Below are 6,935 nucleotides of genomic sequence, written 5' to 3'. Positions count from 1 at the left end.
TTAGCCACCATCTTTAGTAGACTGAAAACTTCACCTGCAACCGGGTGGAATAAACCCTGAGTACTCGAATGTACTCAGCTAAACTTACTCGACAGGAGAGAAATAAAAGACTCTCAAGGATATGCAAGGCTATTTGGTGGAGTTGGTTGGATAGCATAACTTTGCCAAAAAGAGCATTACTATCATGAGTCCTTACTTTCAATCTTTTAGTCAATATTTTAGCATCAAGTTCAGATAAGCTACCATAGATAGATTTTGCACCAAAACTATAGCAACCACTTGATTAATAAGCATCACATTAATAACCATCTCCGGTTTATCATGTAGCCATCATCACCATCATAACCATTAAGTTTCATTTAGTGTATCTACGTTGCCGCTGCTCAAGTCAAGTTCTCTCTATCCGGGAGAGACGGTGATTCAAATTGATTCCTGTCTAGCTGGAGGGGTATTCATAGCACTAACATAAGCTTACCTCGCGAAGGCAGCTTTAGGTCACTTTTAGCACTACTCAGGACTAAGTCATGGGTCCGATCAGCACCACACCCCTAGGGACCGCCAATCTGCCAGGGTCAGAACTCTAACATGACTCCTTGGTCTTACGCTATTGACTCCCCACACATCCTTACTACCAACTGGGGTGCGCACTCAAATAGAATATGGTGCCCAGCCTGAGTTGACTTATAGGCTTCGCAGTCAGAACAACTTATCTAGTCATCTAAGTGTCAGGCATGCATTCAACATGACAAGAGGACGTACAATATATCGGTCATTAAACGACACAGACGGGGATAGATCCACACCCAAGACCTCCATGCCTTGTTGCTTCACTATCGTTGTTGGGTATTTTAAACGCAAACAGAAAAATCCGCAAGCGTACGGATACCGATGTAGCTTTCACACGGGAGGATTCCATAGTATCGATTTTCCACAAGGAATGTGAGTGTACTAATTAAGATTCAAGATCACCCAAGGATAACTATATAATTATTTTTGGTGGGAAGAGAGGAAGTTTCCTAAGAGTTCTCTAGTTGATCTAAGAATCAAGAATTACTTCAAAGATTATTTATTTCGAGACATCAGAACACTAACCACAGAAAGAGATGAGAAGGGGGCTAGGAAGCTCTAACTACGGTCCTACAAACACCGATCCGAACGGGGTGGAATATGTCGACCGTTGGGGCTGTCACTACCCTAGGGCTACCAAAACAATCCGCAGGATTGGGTGCAATTCCAGGTAATTGCAAGACTAAACACCACGTCTAATTTATTAATTACTACTCTAGCGTTATAAAGACTAGAGCACTTGATGCAAGCGGGAATCCAATAAATAACTTGAATGTAAATAAAAGTAATTAAAGAACTCTTGAATTACGAATTGAAGAACTTGGAGAACGATGAAGAATGAACCAGTTGCTGCAAAAGTACAATGTTGACGAAGATCCGACAGATCCGGCTCCTCCTCCGCTCTCCTCTTCTCTCTCCCTATTTTCTAGATTACAACTAGAACTAACTAGAACTAGAACTAGATGAACTAGAGGGATCCTCTCTACTTGGATGAATAATTGAAACCCTAGCTTTGATTCTGTAGAAGAGGTATGCCTTCAGGGGCTGGTGGGGGTCTGTTTATATAGTCTAGGAAGAGTTGCACCCAAGAAATCTAGGATGAGTAGCCCCCAAGAAATCTAGGGTTACGTCATCGATCCGCGTCACGTTATTCTCCACCATCCGATCAAACCGACCTTAATCGCGTGATTTTCCTCGATCCTTAGAGTCGGTGGGACATAATCCCCGAAGTGGACCCTGATTGGGCACCACTAGAGGGCGGGCGCCCTAGTCCCTAGGGCGGGCGCCCTGGGCCAAACCCCGTTCTGCCTCCGCTTCGTTCCTGTGGCTTCTAGACTCTTCTAGATGTTGGACAATTATGGTGCACGTTAATATCTCTATGTAAACCCGACACGTGGACCTTTCCTCCATATTTCCTCATAACCCAAGCAGAAATAGACAAACACCAAAACTCGTGGAATTATGTCAGATGAAACCCGAAGTCTGGGTGTTGGTTGCATATAGGTCCTTTTCCATGTTTAGTTGACGGTTAAATGTGAGCATTAAGGACCATCAACATGCTCCCCCAAGCTTAACCTTTGCTCGTCCCTGAGCAAAGCTAAAATCAGCACGAAAACAGGGGTTACTTTTATGCCTCTTACTACAAGGTTTTTAAATTATCACTAAGGTCTTAAGTGGTTGAAAAACAGAACGATCAAGTCAAGCACTATGTCTCAAGTTCTTATGTCTTACCTTTGTTCTGGAGTTTTTTTTAAGTTTCCAAAATAAAACTGAGGCATTTGCCTTCTTCTCGAAAGATATATAAGTAGAGCTTTAAAAGTTTCAGCATACTTACTTTGCATTTTGCTATGTCAATGCTTAGAGCAAGGGAGAGGAATGTCATACTCCTAGATCAAGACCTTCGACCTTTTTGAAAAGTTTGTCATCTCTTACTGGCATAATGCTTATTAGAGGGACCATGGGCTATCATTTTTTTCTTTCTTTTTTCAGTCTCTCTATTTTTTTTTAAGTGGGCACCAAGTACCCCTAATTCTACTATCGGACATGTGTCCATTTTTTCCACTCAGGTGGGTATCTTTGTACCCCTAATTCTACTTCGGACACTTGTCTATTTATACCTTTTGTCTCACTCTTTTTTTTCGAATCAAATTTTTTGCATAGTCCCATGCCTCTAACGCAATAATACTTCGGAAGAGTGAATCTTTTATATTTTGAAAACAAAAAGATCTTGATCTTTGGAGCATGATAATTCTCTCAACCAAAACTACAAGAATTAACAATGGCTTGAACAAAGTAAGTGCCTACCATTTTAATATTTATATCTTATAAGATTCTAGGTACTATGTCAAACAAGATTTCAAAAGATAAAATCTCCAGAACTCTAGCGAAACTTGGAACAAGTTAAATAGTAGCTCAGACCTTCTCATATCATGTTTGTCAATTACCTAGACTTGGATCAAACTTTCTTTTTATTTTATTTAAAACTTAGGATTACACAAAACTATTGTATATTACTCAAAAGAAAAACTTTATTTGGTTTCATGATTATGCATTTTTTTATTTATTTCCAAATACTAGTAAATAAAACCAAGAAAGAAAAGTAAAACTTATCTAGATACACGTGGGGGTGTCTCCCCCAAGCTGGATGTTGATATAGTCATTCACTCTTGTGGCCTGCATGTTCGGTCTCACTCTTCTTAAGTCTCAAAATCCTGCACAACCCAAATAGACAACAAAACTCGTGGAGCATATTAAAGGTTAGGTAATTGTCTAGAGCTTATGAGAACTTAATGTGAGAATTCTATGAATTCAATCACATCAAGTTCCTCTACCTGGTTGTTTCTGGCTCGAGACAGATTTTCAAGCGTTGACCAATTACCTTAAAAGTAATACCTATGTCGTTTTGGATGGTAATGGCTCCATGAGTTGAAGTGTCAATAACCTTGTATGGTCCATCCCACTTACTTCGTAGCTTACCAGGCCCAAAGAGCTTAATTCTTGAATTGAATAGTAGAACCTTATCTCCAGGCTTAAACACCTTGTGCTTGATTCTCTTATCATGCCATTGTTTTGTTCTCTCTTTATAGATCCTTGAATTGTGGTAGGCTTTCTCTCTCCATTCTTCTAGCTCAGATAGTTGCATCAGACGATTCTCGCTAGCGAGGTGGAGATCCATGTTCCATTTCTTGAGTGCCCAATGAGCTTTAAACTCTACTTCCACAGGCAAATGACAAGTTTTTCCATATACAAGTTGATAAGGTGACATGCCTATGGGTGTTTTGAATGCATTTCAATATGCCCAAAGCGCATTAGGAAGTTTGTCCTTCCACCCCTTACCCATCTCATCTACGGTCCTTTGTAAAATATTTTTGATTTGTTTGTTAGATGTTTCGGCTTGACCGCTAGTCTGAGGATGGTATGGTGTTGCGACGTTGTGTCGAACTCCATGATCGGCTCGGTACTTCCGGAAGATTAAGTCGATGAAGTGGGAACCTCCATCACTTATAACTATCCGGGGTATACCAAAGCTAGGAAAGATTACTTCATGGAACATTCTCTTGGCATGTTTTGAATCAGCTGATCGACAAGGTAGGGCTTCTACTCATTTGGACACGTAGTCCACAGCTACTAAGATATACTCGCAATTCCCGGACATAGGGAATGGCCCCATGAAATCAATGCCCCAAACATCGAAAAGTTCTACTTGAAGATTATTTGTGAGAGGCATTTCATTTCGTGAGTTGATATTCCCATGTTTTTGACATCGGTGCCATCTCCTAACAAAGTCCTTTGTATCTTCATACATTGTAGGCCAGAAAAAGCCACTTTGCTAAATTTTAGCATGTGTCCGGAATGCTCCATAGTGTCCTCCATATGGCGAGGCATGGCATCTTTCCATAATTTGAGTAGCCTCAGCCATAGGAACACACCTTCTCAAGAGTCCATCAGCGCAGACTCGGAAAAGATATGGCTCATCCCAAAGGTGGAAACGACTATCGTGAAGCAACTTCCTTTTGTCTGTATCAGGTGGGACATAGCCTTTTACTATAAAGTTTACGATGTCTGCGTACCATGGGTCTGCATGTGTTATCTTAAGGTGGGTGTCATCCCTTAGGTAGTCATTTATGGGATGCTCATCATGTGTTTCCCTATATTGAAGCCTAGACAAGTGGTCGGCTACGAAATTCTCTACTCCCTTTCTGTCTCGGATTTCTATGTCAAAGTGTTGGAGTAGAAGAATCCATCAAATTTGACGAGGCTTAGCATCTTTCTTAGTGAGGAGGTACTTGAGAGCAGCATGGTCCGAATAGATGATTATCTTTGCCCCCACTAAGTAAGATCTAAACTTGTCTATAGCAAAGACAACAGCCAAAAGCTATTTTTCAGTTGTAGTGTAATTGAGCTGTGGTCCAGACAAGGTTTTGCTAGCGTAGGATATGGCATAATGCTTTTTATCCTTGGTTTGTCCTAAAACGGCACCAACCGCAAAAACGCTAGCATCACACATGATCTCAGAAGGAAGATTCCAATCGAGTGGTTGGATAATCGGGGCTGAGATGAGTGCTTTCTTAAGAGTTTGAAAAGATTCATGACACTCATCACTAAAGATGAAAGGTGCATCCTTAGCTAGGAGACTAGTTAATGGTCTAGCAATTTGAGAGAAGTTCCTTATAAAGCGTCTATAGAACCTTGCATGTCCCAAAAAGCTACAGATTCCTTTCACATTCGTGGTAGGTGGAAGTTTTTCAATAACTTCAATCTTTGCTTTGTCCACCTCTATACCACATTCGGACACTTTATGTCCTAGCACTATTCCTTCCTGAACCATAAAATGACATTTCTCACAATTCGGGATTAAGTGCTTTTCTTCACATCGCTGCAAGACTCTATCTAAATTCTCCAAACAATGATAGAAGGTTTTTCCATAGACGGTAAAATTATCCATGAAAACCTCCATGATCTTCTCAATCATGTCCGAGAAAATAGACATCATGCACCGTTGGAAAGAAGCTGGAGCATTGCACAGTCCGAACGACATTCGTCGGTATGCATAAGTTCCATACGAGCATGTAAAGGTAGTCTTTTCTTGGTCATCTGGGGATTGGGATTTGGTGATATCCAGAATAACCATCAAGGAAACAAAAGAAAGAGTGGTTTGCAAGCCGTTCCAACATTTCATCAATGAAGGGTAACAGAAAGTGATCTTTCTTTGTAGCCTTGTTGAGTTTTCGATAGTTAATACACATATGCCACCCAGTGACAATTCGTTGAGGGATGTGTTTATTCTTCTCATTCCTAACGACCGTCATTCCTCCTTTCTTTGGTACTACTTGGACAGGGCTAACCCACTCACTATGCGGCACAGGATAAATAATCCCAGCATTAAGAGTTTGAGGACCTCTTTCTTAACAACCTCTCTCATAGCATTGTTAAGTCTCCGTTGTGGTTCCCTTGAAGGTGTAAAATTGGGATCAATAGGGATACGATGAGTGCAGAGAATGGGACTAATGCCCGTTAGATCTTCGAGAGAGTAGCCAAATGCTGATCTATGCGTTTCAAGAACAGTGACAAGTTGTTGTGTTTCATAATCGGAAAGCTTGTCACTGATAATTACTGGAGTTTTTGGGTTGTTGTGCAAAAAGACATATCTAAGGACAGAAGAAAGATGTTTTAACTCTATCGAAGAAGGTGAAGGTTGTGCATTTTTTTCTAGCAGAACGGGTTCTACCAACTGTTCTTCTTCTTGAACAAAGTGTTCATGGTTAAAGAATGGTTGAGCCATCTCCTCTTGAGTCAGCATTAAGATCTCCTCAATAGGGTCTGGTTCAAGTTTGGGTTCCACTATCGTGTTAATTGATCTAGCAAGAGGAACAACAATAGTGGAATTCCCAACCTTGAAGTCTAAATGACCTCGTTGTGGTTGTTCTTGTAGAAGTTTCATGATTGGTCTGCCAATCAAGAGAGGAATCTCCGGTATATCAAACATGTGAAAATCTAGTCATATTCCAAAGTCCTTGATTCCAACAGGAACTGCCCTTAATACCCCATGGCTTTCTAGAATTAACCCAGATGAACTTTGTAAAAGTTTTTGAGATGGGGTTATGGACTCGTTGGGATAAAGAGTGTCAGCTAACTCCTTAGAAATAACATTTATCCCAACATAAGAATTGTAGTGGACCTTCCTAGCAGACCCTCTAATTTGGCATAGAAGAATGGTTGAAGGAGTGATGATTCGAGCTACCTCCGGAGATAGCTCAGCTTCTATTAGCCATTCATAACTCAGAATAGCCGAAAGGCTTTTGATGTGTTCTATGTCAATAGATTCTACTCTTAGAACGGATTGAGTGGTCCCTGCTAGAGGTCGTGTT

At 40.8% G+C, this 6,935-nt stretch overlaps 1 pseudogene; it reads right to left on the bottom strand.

The window, feature by feature from the left end:
* On the bottom strand, nucleotides 3,518-4,009 carry LOC110429712 (annotated as a pseudogene).

The sequence above is a fragment of the Sorghum bicolor genome, chromosome 8 (assembly GCF_000003195.3).
Source record: "Sorghum bicolor cultivar BTx623 chromosome 8, Sorghum_bicolor_NCBIv3, whole genome shotgun sequence".
Classification (NCBI taxonomy): Eukaryota; Viridiplantae; Streptophyta; class Magnoliopsida; order Poales; family Poaceae; genus Sorghum; species Sorghum bicolor.
The sequence above is the reverse complement of the archived record's forward strand: the minus strand, read 5'-3'. Positions and strand labels throughout refer to the sequence as shown.